The sequence below is a fragment of the Odocoileus virginianus genome, chromosome 32 (assembly GCF_023699985.2).
Source record: "Odocoileus virginianus isolate 20LAN1187 ecotype Illinois chromosome 32, Ovbor_1.2, whole genome shotgun sequence".
NCBI classification, from domain to species: domain Eukaryota; kingdom Metazoa; phylum Chordata; class Mammalia; order Artiodactyla; family Cervidae; genus Odocoileus; species Odocoileus virginianus.
The window spans coordinates 14769351-14782564 of record NC_069705.1 but is presented as its reverse complement, the minus strand read 5'-3'; positions in this window follow the sequence as shown (position 1 = coordinate 14782564).

The window sequence follows — 13214 nt, the reverse complement described above, 5'->3', positions numbered from 1 at the left end:
ACAGGTGGAAAATACAGCTCTTATCGCTCTCCCTCTTCTTTTATGTGCTCATGAGATAATAGCACATGTACTCATTCAAAATGAACTATTGACTAGGACTTTGCACAGTCACTCTACCTCTTTTTACTAATCTAGGGGGATTCATAATGTTATCTCTTTGCGGCTCAACCCTTCTGAACCTGTCAAATAAGTCCTCTCACAATGCATATTAATCTGAGACATGCATTTGAAAGAAAGAGCTGATAAGTCCATCTTTAAGATGTGATAAGCATAAAGCATTTCTAATGAACGGGTATTGTGTCAAACATCTGCAGGATCACCAAAACCTGGGGATATTTAATTAAAAGCACACACACACAAGATAATGAGGGGAGGAAGGAGACTCTGCCTGTATGTGGGTTTCTAGTTTCTAAAAGTCAGCCATCTTTTGTTGTATTGCACCCAAAGTCATGCATGAATCTGAAAGGAAACATGCAGTGAAACACACTCTTTAATTGGTATATGACTTCTTTGGGTGTGTCTGTGTGTGTGTGATGATAAATAGTTTATGCGTCAAGGAAGTCATAAATACATTATCAGAGGTAGTTCAGTTCTTTGGAAACTGATGTTATACTGGGCAGAAATATTTGTCTTAGGGATAAAAAGAAAGAACATGGAAAATAAAAAACTTTCCTGAAATCTGTGTTGTGAGGCTAAACTGGGAAGCTTAAATAATCACTCCTGACCAAAGGGAACTGCATCGTCAGAAGCCTGCCAGAAGTCGAGAACTCATTTAAAGGGAATTCTTAAAGGCTACTTCTGTCAAGGAAAGTTAGGTTGAAAGATGACAAGTTTTCCTTCCCCCTTTATAGGCTATAATTTACCCTTTGAGAACTATTTTCCTTCCTTATCTTTGCTTCAGATTTACTCACTCTAGTTGTTCAAAAAGCACAGTGATTTGGCAAACGGTGAGAGAGGGGCTGCACCTTGAGAAACTGTAGTATCCTTGAGTTCCATGGAGATTGTCAAGGCTTTCATCTCTCCCCTGTTATCGCTGGACTAAAACTCCTTTCTGCCCTTTTCAAAGGTCAGGGTCAGTAGATATTTTTGTAAGGGGCACATTTGGACTAAAGAAATGAGCAAGTGTGCTGACAGCAAGACGCTTCTGAAAAAGAAAGCAAAGAAAGATCATTGGCCTGGAATCCTTCCTCGGGGTGGAGGTTTGGGGCAATGGGACAAGGACAGGGTGGGATAATAAAATATCTGGATTTAGCACCGGGTCTGTTCACTGACATGAGCGTGGAGGATAATGGCATTGCCAAGGGAGAGAGGTGTGATGAAAGAAGCACAGAGCCAGGATAAACTCTCTCTTCTCCCTCTCTTTCTAGGGGTAGCTCATTGTTTGTTTGTTCTTAGGAATTCTGAATGTTCTCTGCAAGTATGTTGTTAAATGTGTGCATTGGGGAAGAAAGTGTTAGCACCCCAAGTTCAGACAAGATTGGGCACGTTCAGGGAAGTACGGCTGTAGACAATAGCACCCCAAGTTCATTCAAGAAACATAAACATATTGAAACAGTACATAAAAAGTCCTAATTCAGTTTGTGGCACTGACCTCAACAAAGATGCTCTTTGAGTCTCAAACCAGTTAAATCACAGCCTTTATTTTTTTTCCTGGTTCCTCTGGGTAAAATAAAGATGTAATGCCAGGTAAACAATGTCTTGGTTATCATCGATGGCAGATTCATGCTTTCCACGTCTGGTGTTAAGCAAATGAAAAGAGGGCATGTGCTTTTGTATTTTCATGTGTTTCTAAATTAAAAAAGAAAATCACACAGGTATCTCATTCCCTGGAAGAATGTGTAAAACAAGTAGATAAAAAAAAAGACAACATTTAAAAAAATAACATAAAATATATTGACTGTATCTGTTGCCTTCTTATTTGATGTAATTTAGACAAGATATAAAGAAATATGGTTACTGACATCTCAAGTTGGACTGTTTCTAATCACAGTTTTACTGTTTCCTTTTTTAAAAAATTTGTTTATTTTTTAAATTTATTTGACTGTGTCACATTTTAATTGCAGCATGTGGGATCTTTAGTTTTGACATGTGGGATCTAGTTCCCTGACCAGGGATTGAACCCAGGCCCACTGCGCTGGGAGTGTGGTGTGGAGTCTTAGCCACTGGACCAGCAGAGAACTCCCTACTGTTTCCTTTTTGACTTATATTGGTGATCTTTTCTAATTTGCCTGGAGTTTTGTTCATGCATTTCAAGTTCGGCCACTTCTTTTGTCTACTATTCAGCTTGTATTGTTTATCTTTCTTGATAAACTGCTCTTTTTTTCTTTTTAAAAACACTTTCCCTCAAATTTTTAATTGACATACAGTTGATTAAAATACTATATTGGTTTCAGTTGTGCAACATAGTGATTCAATATTTTTATAGGTTGTTCTCCATTTAAAGTTATAAAATATAGGTTGTATTCCCTGTACACTATATACATATTCACCACATCTGTGTATCTTGTTTATTTTATACCTAGTGGTTTGTACCTCTTAATCTCTTTCCTTATTTTGCACCCCCCCCCCCCACTATGGTAACCACTAGTTTCTTCTTTGTATCTCTGAGTCCCTTTCTGTTTGTTATATTCATCCAAGTTTGTTTTACTAAACCTTTAGCGTATTTTTTTTTTTAAACTCCATTGAAGAAACAGAGGGGAAATAAAGTAACTGTCGAGAAAAACTGTGATTAGAAGAAAGACTATTAGGAGATTTTGATTTAGGTTGCCCTACTTTTTTTTCCCTCTAAAGTACTTTTAAACTCTTCCCCTAGAAGAAGATGCTTGTTCTGCATTTGTATATAATTTATCTTTGTACTAAAAGCTGCATTTACATCCAAGGATTTATAGCCTGGAACTAATTTCTTAGTCTACAGTAGAATTTCTTCTTTTTGAGCTTACGTTAATTCTAGGTTTCTTAAAAAGTAAATTGTCTATGTTTTGTTTGCATATGATAGTTTATCAAAATAGAAACACATGATTGTTTCTTGAAAGAGTCTAACAGTAAGTCTTAGAGGTGATACATAGAATGTAGTGAAACTCAACTGATAATGAAGAAATCTGTGTATTTTAACAATTATTGATGAAGCCAAGAGAGCTTGGATGAAGAATAGCTATTGGTTCATAATAATTTGATGCCAATTTAAATGAACTTCTTAATTTTAAGGATCGGTTTGCTCATTTGTAGAAAAACTGGCAATGACATAGATTTCACATGTAAAGTATAAATATATATTTAAATTAATGTTTTTTTCCTTCATATAGGACAAATTTAGTCACAGATTATGTTTCATGGTTATAGTGATTTCATTTTTGTGTCAAGTAAATAAGTGATTCACAAAAACCTCTTATTTCTGTCTCTCTCTCTTTTATTGATGTTTCACTTGATGGGGTTTTATCCTTAGAAATTACCTTCTCTTTCCCAGGAAATAAAGTTATCATAAGTTTGCTTTTAAAAAAGCAACATACAAAACAAAACAACAATCACAAAATAACATTGAAAAAAAACCAAGAACTATTCTCTTTATTCTCTGCTTTCCTAAGCTCGGAAACCTTAGTTTATGGAAATAAGAGATCCATTATTAAGATTCAGAATCCTTGAAGAAAATTTATTCTTATGGCACCCTTAGTACAATCCTTAGGTGTATTTTCTTTTACCTACTTCTCCTTTTTCACCTACTTTTCTTTTTTCAAGAAAACTTGTTAATCAAATACTTATTCACTGTTGAATATGGACAAACATTTGGTTGACACAAAGTCTATAGTTGGAAGTTTGCAATTTCTTGGTTTGCATTTTCAGTGGTTCCCATGAACATTTACTTATATTTGCTGTAAAGCCTTCTTTATTAACTATATCATGTTAGCCATACGGGGGAAATCAATTTCTATCACTTCAAGTACTGAATCTAGATCTCTGAATTACCATTTTACTCCTTCAGCACTGATGAAGTTCACTTGTTTCCACGTCATTTAAGCCTCAAGATGATAAAGTCTATTTATAAGCATTGAATCCAAGAATGAATGATATTATGTAAATGTACAGAATCATTATTTTATCCCAAACCAAGGAGCATTCCAGATCAATGTTATGATACATTGTTGAATTTATTGTTTTAGTCCTAATGACACACACATTATGTTGTCAATTTCAAGTTACTGGGCAACTTGTTCCAAAATGCTTCCATTCATCATATTGACGGTGATGTTAATCAAATTGACTATCCTTAACAAAAAGCCCTGCTTCATTTGAGTTATATTGCTTTTCTGCCTACGGGGAACATTTACACAATTAACAAAAGCAGATCGAATGCTAATAATGAAAACAAATGAAGATTTATTCATAATCCTCAAAAGGATTGTAATAATTTAATTAAGGTGTATGGTACTTTTAGAAGGGAAGTGATAAAATGGGAAAAAAAAAATTCTTTGTGAGAAGGTGAAAGGGAGGGCCAAAGAAGCTTGTTAAAGAATTCTTCAGCGTTTGTAATTTTCATTGATTTTTAATCTCAAAGAACAACAGACAGGAGTCCATTGAAGATAGAAGTTAGCACTTGAGGAGGAGAAGGAAGAAAAAAAAAAGAGGATCAATCAAAATCTGAAGCTTGCCAAATACTTGAAAGCTATAGAAACAGCCGAGAGGGAGAACAATAGTTTGGGGGTGGTCCGAGGGAATAAAAGAAATACTTAACGGGATGAAATTAAAGAGCAAGAGAAAATTCGAACTGATAATCGAACAGTGTTTTCTGGCAGCCACAGATGATCCATTCCTAAGCGATGCTAGACTTCCTGTGGAGATGTTTTCCTTTAAAGTTTTATTCTCAGCCATTAAGAGGAAAACAAAGCTTCCTAAACTATGAGATGAATGAAACATCAATGGTGGTGAAGGCTGTTGGCTCAGTTAAATGTACTGAGGTCTTTCGGGGTAAGAATACTAATGCAGTAATAACGTTCAAACTTAGACTAGACTCTGAGACTTATCCACCTCGTTAATAACCCAGGTACAAGGAGTATTTCACAGTAATTTGGGAAGTCATGGTCACTCTTTAAAGTCATCAAAGCACTAATTCAGTCTTTCAAATTCATGTATAATTGAGAAGGAGTTATGCCTAACATGGCACCAGAAAAATCTACGTGTCATGGATACATGCTCCCTCCTAGGTGGATGTTGGATGCAGTCTAGCTGGGAGCCACAGCATTGACATATGCAATATGAGGGCGTCGTCTAGGGCTGACACGTGTCAAGAGGTAGGAAAGTACATAGGAAAGTGGCTTTATGAGAATCACCAAGGCAAAAAAATGAACATTCTGTTATTTCACAATATTGTGAAATTTATGAAGTCTAGGTATTTATCTTCTTTTTTTAAAGATTATTTTCTGGATGTGGACCATGTTTAAAGTCTTTATTGAATTTGTTACAATCTTCATTCTGCTTTTTAGGTTTTGGTTTCTTGGCCACAAGACATGTGGGGTCTTAGCTCCCCAGCGAGGGATTGAACCTTCACTCCCTGCATTGGAAGGTGAAATTTTAACCACTGGACTGCCAGGGAAGTCCAGTGTTTAACTTCTTAAAATGTATGGGCTTGCTTATAGGAAGAGAATTTTATACTGAAAGACCCTAGACCATTATGTTTCTTATTAAAAATAAAAAACAAGCAAAGCGATGGCATATTCAGAGATGCCTATATATGAGGAGCATCATATGCAATAGAATAAGTTGCAATGAAAATTTTAAGACATGAATGCTAAACACAGTTCTGCTGTTAGCTAATATCAAACTTTTGGTAAGAAATGTCACCTCTCTGGACCTCCATTTGGCCTTCTACAATAGAGAAGGAACTGAATAAGATAAGTAAACCCATACATAAGTAATATTTCCCAACTGCTTCAATGCTCCTTTCCTGCTCTACACTTCTAAAATTCTCTTTGAATTGATTAGGGAAAAAGTGTAGAGCTGTACAGGTTATGACAATTTGGAATGTGGGAAACCTCATTATGGGTTTAGGCTGAGTTTGAAACACATAAAACATATCCAGGTCAAAGGAAGAGTGAAAGGAACCACAAAGGAACCAAGAAATTGACATCCTTCTTTTCTCATTTCTCCTCCTTGTTAGTCTTTCCTCCAACGGGGTAGTGGGTTGGGTCCTAACTTCAAGTCCCATAAAGAGAGGCCAAGCTAACATCCGATGATGTTAAGAACATTTAGCCATGCCTTGTCTGGTTACAAAAAAGAAAATGATGGAAGGATTCTGATGTTAGGTTTGGAAAGAGAAGCGTCATCCAATTAGTTTGATTCCTGAGCAAGGCAGTGTTTCCTTTTGCTTGCTATGTCACTATTTCAGTTGATGTGAAGTGAAGTCACTCAGTTGTGTCCGACTCTTTGCAATCCCATGGACTGCAGCCCACCAGGCTCCTCTGTCCATGGGATTTTTCCAAGCAAGAGTACTGGAGTGGGTCGCCATTGCCTTCTCCAGGGGATCTTCCCACCCCAGGGATCGAACCCAGGTCTCCTGAGTTGCAGGCAGACGCTTTAACCTCTGAGCCACCAGGGAAGCCACTGCAGTTAGAACTTAGGTAAATACTTCAAAGACTCCCGCTAGCTTCCTTTCATACACATTCAGAGCAATGCACAAGGATGAAGCAGAGCTGGAAAATCCTATTTGACAGAGGGGATTTTTTTTTTTTTTTAAATGGGTACAATGAAGGGACAGAATAAGTTCAGTACAAAAACTTTCTGCTTTTCAACATAGGGACTTTCTATAGTGCTTATTGTTGTTAATCTAAGTTCTGCTTGAGATGTAAGGAAAAAAAAACACATGCTTCCACTTACTTATGTCAACTTATTACTTTTCTGTTTGGAAATATGAAAGACTTTGTGTTGCTCAATGCCTGTGTATATGAATATGGGTTAGAAATAGCAGGGAATGAAATTCCATGTATTTTAGATGATTTGCCGCTTCACTATGAAAACAAATAAATCAAACATGAGCTGTTTAAACATAAATTAAAGATGAACATAGAATAGACAGGACATAGCACAAACCCATGTCCAGAAAGTCTTAAGATATAAAGCCCTAAGTATTAGCATGTTTGGTTTGTGTCAGTGCTTCAGAATATCAAGATTCATTGCTCTAGACTGTAGCACTGATGAACAATTGTAAGGATGGAGATATTAATATCTTGTAAAATTATTTAAATAATAAAATGAAGTCTGCACAGAGTTCATGTCAAAACAAGAAATCTAACCAGTAAACATGAGTGGCTAGTTTGATTAAACCCCATCAGCCTGAAAATCTCCTAAAACCCGTTAAGAGGGACTTCCCTGGTGATCCAGGGGTTAAGACTTTGCCTTCCAATGCAGAGGATGCAACTTAGATCTCTGGTTGGGGGGCTAAGATTCCCACATGCCTTGTGGCCAAACAAACAAAAAACAAAACTAATATTGTAACAAATTCAATAAGGACTTTAAAAATAGTCCACATCAAAAAATATCTAAAAAAAATAAAAACCCCTGAGATAGAAGATTCAATCTAGAACTGATATTCCAAACATTTCATTAGTTTTTCTTAACAAGAAAGTCAATAACAGCTTGTGGAAAAGGTCTTGGAATCTATATGAGGAGTTCTGAATATTCTGAATTTGATTCTACTGTTTATAGGACATGTGGTATTGGGCAAGATACGTGTCATACACGGATAATTCCCCTATCAAAAAAAAAAGAAAAAAGAAGAAGAAGAAGGTGCTAATGCCTACTCTTCTTTACTCACAAAGAGCTGTGAGAATTGATTGAAATTATATTTGTGAGATAATAATAATTAAATAATAACTCAGGAACCAAACCCCAAGTTCTTAGCATTATCTTAAGCACTATAATTGAATAACTTTTTTTAAAAGAATTTTTTTTGATGTGTATGATTTTTAAAGTCTTTATTGAATTTGTTACAATATTACTTGTGCTTTATATTTTGTTTTTTTAGCCCTGAGGCATATGCGATCTTAGCTCCCCAGCCAGGGATTGAACCCATGCCCCCTGCATTGGAAGGTGAAATTTTAACCACTAGATCACCTGGGGAAGTCCCTAATTGAATCATCTTTTAATTTTCACAAATGACCTAAGAGTTAACAGTACCTTTCCATCTTAAGGATGAGAAAACTACTGCTTAGAGAGATAAAAGGGCTTATCTAAACTCACATGATAAGTAAGATCGAGAACAAAGCTTTAAATTTGTTCTTCTCAGTCCTAAAGCCTGTACCTTTCCCCCCCGTACCACAGTAATCTTGGAAAAGTAGAGAGTCTAACAAATGTCTCTAAGTAGAAAATACCATCGATTATGAAGTTTTGTCATTACAAGCAGAATTATAAAACGTCCCTATGGCAGCTTTGGCTATTTCTATTTTGGTTTTGCAAGCAAGGTTAGAAAGACTACCAAAAAATCTACTCATGTATATGTATGGCTGAGTAGCTTTATTGTTCACCTGAAAGGATCACAGCATTGTTAATCTGCTACAATTCAACATAAAATAAATATATATATATATATATAAAATATATATACTAAAAGTCTACTCATTTCTCAAGACTCGTTTCCAATGCCTCTTAGTATATGAAGCCTTCAACTAAATTTCCAGTTGATTCTACTTACTTCTTCTTTGTATCTGTATGATGTCTGTGATTTTTAATAGTCTTCACATTTTCCTATGCCTATCTTTTCCTTGAGACCAGTACTGTTCAATACAATAGATATGAGTGTCATGTGGCTGTGTAAATTAAAATTAAATAACTTTTAAAATGTAGTTCCTTAGTCACCTAGTCACATACTATGAGTTAAAGGCTACTGGCTGCTATATTAGATAAAGCAGATATAGAACACTTCCATCATCACAGAAATGTTTCAGATAATGATGCTCTAGATCGGGGTCAGTTCAGGTTGTGGACTGGTACTCCCTGTCAGATCAGTGGATGCATTAGATTAGAAATAAAGTGCACAATAAATGTAATGCACTTGAATCATCCCGAAACCTGCCCCAGGCTCATGGAAGATTTGTCTTCCATGAAACCTGTCCCTGGTGCCAAAAAGGTTGGGGACCGCTGCTATAGATCATAGGTTTAAAACTACAGAGTGTGGGCAGAATCTGGCCACTGCCTGTCTTTATATATTAAATTTTATTGGAAGACAGTGGTGCCCATTCATTTCCCATTGTCTCTGGCTGTTTTGTGCTACAGGGGCTGAGTTGGGTAGTTCCGACAGAGACCAAATGGCGAACCAAGTCTAAAATATTTACTATCTGCTCCTTTATGGGAAAAAGTTTGCCAACTCCCCATTTAGACTATAAACTGCTTGCTTGAGGCCTAAAGCTCCAATTCTTTTCTTTTTTTTAGGTGGGGTGGGGTGGGTAGGGAGTGGTTCCTGTTATATTACTAATAAATTGTCTGGTAAGAATTGATGTGTTTGCTAAATTAGGTTGACACCAAGTTAAGAAATTAACCTGTAGTTCTGCATCTTGTACTGCAAGACCCTTGACTCAGATGGTAAAGAATCTGCTTGCCATGCAGGAGACCTGGGTTCAATTACTGGATAAGAAAATTCCCAGGAGGAGGAAATGGCAACTGACTCCAGTATTCTTACCTGGAGAATCCCATGGACAGAGGAGCTTTGGCGGGCTACAGTCCCTGAGATCGCAAACGGTCAGACATGATTGAATGACTAACACACTTTTGCATCTAGTAATTGATGGAGTCAAATTCAAAACAGCTCATCTGATACAGAACTATGTGCTCATTTCACGGCATCCTGTTGCCTTTTGATCATCTGGAGTCATCAATGCATGAGTAAAAAATGATGACGCCCTGAAGTCAGGGCCATAAGCAAGATCTCCTCTGGATAAACTTTATTCTCACACTTGCCTAAAGACAGTTGTATCTTAAGTCATCAAGAGTAAGGTAGACAATGAGATTAATAAGATACAATGAAAATAATAATGACCAAGTACTTTTGCTTGTGAGTTATCCCTTTTTTCTCTAATCACAGTGTTTATCTATGTACCTGTCTATCAATCTATCTACGTTCTCAGGTGCTTACTTGTACCCCATTCTTTGGGACCCCATAGACTGTAGCCTGCCAGGCTTCTCTGTCCATGAAGTTTTCCAGGGAAGAGTGCTGGAGTGGGTTGCCATTTTCTACTCCTCTATCTATCTATCTACCTAAGTAGTTCAGGGAATAAGTTTGCAGCTGAATATGAAGAATAATGGAATACACAACACGTGTGTGTGTGTGTGAGTGTGGGTTTGTGAGTGTGTGTGTAAAAAAGAGCAAGACTGAGAATGGTGACAGTCATTGGAAAGTGTGTAAGAGGTTGGCTTTGGTCAAATGCTAATAAAATGCATCATATATTTATTGGGCACAGCCACTTAAGTGGTGGTGAACATGATGTGAGCAAGTTAATTGCCCAACACAGTTACCAAAAGGATCTTCTCACTATGGGTGCTGTGTTTGAGAAGTTTCTTGAAAACGGAAAGAGATTCTATTTGTTTCTTCCTGTAAAAGTTTTTTTTTTTTTTTCCTCACCAGAAAACTTAGAGATTGTCCATAAATCAAATAGAAAGGCAGCAAGAAGCAGAATGAGAGATTCTGCTGCCCCTCTGGGTTCTTACATTTTTACTCTATAAATATAGGAAAAGATTAGTTCTCTTCCTTTGAATCATTCTTCTTAACTGAAGGAAACAATATCTCAGTGCTACCTCAAAAACTGATTAATTTTGCATAATCTGGACAGATAAAATCTCCCTCAGTGCTGAGGGGCATGAAAAGAGTTTAGTGCAATGTCCTTGCCATACAATTAGGTATTGATACCAATCTTCTAACTGCCTTTGAAGTGGAATTGAAGAGCTTTATAATAAAGATAATAAAGCTATGAAATGTAGACTCTGTATTGGCTGAAATTAGATAATTAGCTTAGGATTTCTTCAATTACATATTTAGGAGCAGGAGAAAAATGAGGACCTGATGCCTAGCAACACAAGCTAATAATGTAATCTATACAAATTGAGGAGTCTACACGGATACTCAAAAAATACTAAACACTGCAGTGTGAAGATGGAGTCTGGATTAACAGAGGAAGAGTGGTTATGAAGCACACACACATAGCCAACATAAAACAACCTACCTTCAGAAAGCAGAAGAACAATAAAAGGTCAGGGGAAAAAAATGTATTAAAGGGTGCAGAAAGCATTCTAGAACCCCAAACAAACCACACCAGGTCTATTTGTAAATATAGAAAAATCTAATACAATTGATTTGTATTTTCCATGTAATGAACTGAGTAAATTAGCTTTGTTTATAAAGCTCCACATGAAAGGTATTGAGTCTCTCCTCACCTCATCTAAATGGTGCACGCATCACAGTGATGAGATTTAAGGTAAGTGATCCCTTAATTGGCATCCAGCCTTGAATACTGTGAACAAAGCTAGTGGAGGTGATGGAATTCCAGATGAGCTATTCCAAATCCTGAAAGATAATGCTGTGAAAGTGCTGCCCTCAATATGCCAACAAATTTGGAAAACTCAGCAGTGGCCACAGGACTGGAAAAGGTCAGTTTTCATTCCAATCCCAAAGAAAGGCAATCCCAAAGAATGCTCAAACTACTGCACAACTGCATCATCTCACATGCTAGTAAAGTAATGCTCAAAATTCTCCAAGCCAGGCTTTAGCAATACGTGAACCGTGAACTTCCAGATATTCAAGCTGGTCTTAGAAAAGGCAGAGGAACCAGAGATCAAATTGCTAACATCCACTGGATCATTGAAAAAGCAAGAGAGGTCCAGAAAAACATCTATTTCTGCTTTATTGACTATGCCAAAGCCTTTGACTGTGTGGATCACAATAAACTGTGGAAAATTCTGAGAGAGATGGAAATACCAGACCACCTGACCTGACTCTTGAGAAACCTATATGTGGGTCAGGAAGCAACAATTAGAACTGGACATGGAACAACAGACTGGTTCCAAATAGGAAAAGGAGTACGTCAAGACTGTATATTGTCACCCTGCTTATTTAACTTATATGCAGAGTACATCATGAGAAACGCTGGGCTGGAAGAAGCACATGCTGGAATCAAGATTGCCGGGAGAAATATCAATAACCTCAGATATGCAGATGACACCACCCTTATGGCAGAAAGTAAAGAGGAACTAAAAAGCCTCTTGATGAAAGTGAAGGAGGAGAGTGAAAAAGTTGACTTAAAGCTCAACAGAAAACTAAGATTATGGCATCTGGTCCCATCACTTCATGGGAAATAGATGGGGAAACAGTGGAAACAGTGTCAGACTTTATTTTGGGGGGCTCCAAAATCACTGCAGATGGTGATTGCAGCCATGAAATTAAAAGATGCTTACTCCTTAGAAGGAAAGTTATGACCAACCTAGATAGCATTATAAAAAGCAGAGATATTACTTTGCCAACAAAGGTCTGTCTAGTCAAGGCTATGGTTTTTCCAGTGGTCATGTATGGATGTGAGAGTTGGACGGTGAAGAAAGCTGAGCGCTGAAGACTTGATGCTTCTGAACTGTGGTGTTTGAGAAGACTGTTGAGAGTCCCTTGGACTGCAAGAAGGTCCAACCAGTCCATCCTAAAGGAGATCAGTCCTGAATGTTCATTGGAAGGACTGATGTTGAAGCTGAAACTCCAATACTTTGGCCACCTCACGCGAAGAGTTGACTCATTGGAAAAGACCCTGATGCTGGGAGGGATTGGGGGCAGGAGGAGAAGGGGACGACAGAGGATGAGATGGTTGGATGGCATCACCGACTCGATGGACATGGGTTTGGATAGACTCTGGGTGTTGGTGATGGACAGGGAGGCCTGGCATGCTGCGATTCATGGGGTCGCAAAGAGTCGGACACGAGTGAGCAACTGAACTGAACTGAACTTGTATATGGAATGGACTTCCCAGGTGGTTCAGTGGTAAAGAATCTGCCTGCCTATGTAGGAGACACAAGGGACCTGGGTCAGGAAGATCCCCTGGAGAAGGAAATGGCAACCCACACCAGTATTCTTGCCTGGAGAATCCCATAGACACGGGAGCCCGGCCAACTGTAGTCTTTGGAGTTGCAAAGACTCGGACACGACTGAGCAACCGAGCAGCAGCAGCTTGTCTGTGGGGCCAGTAGTGTGAAACCAGCCT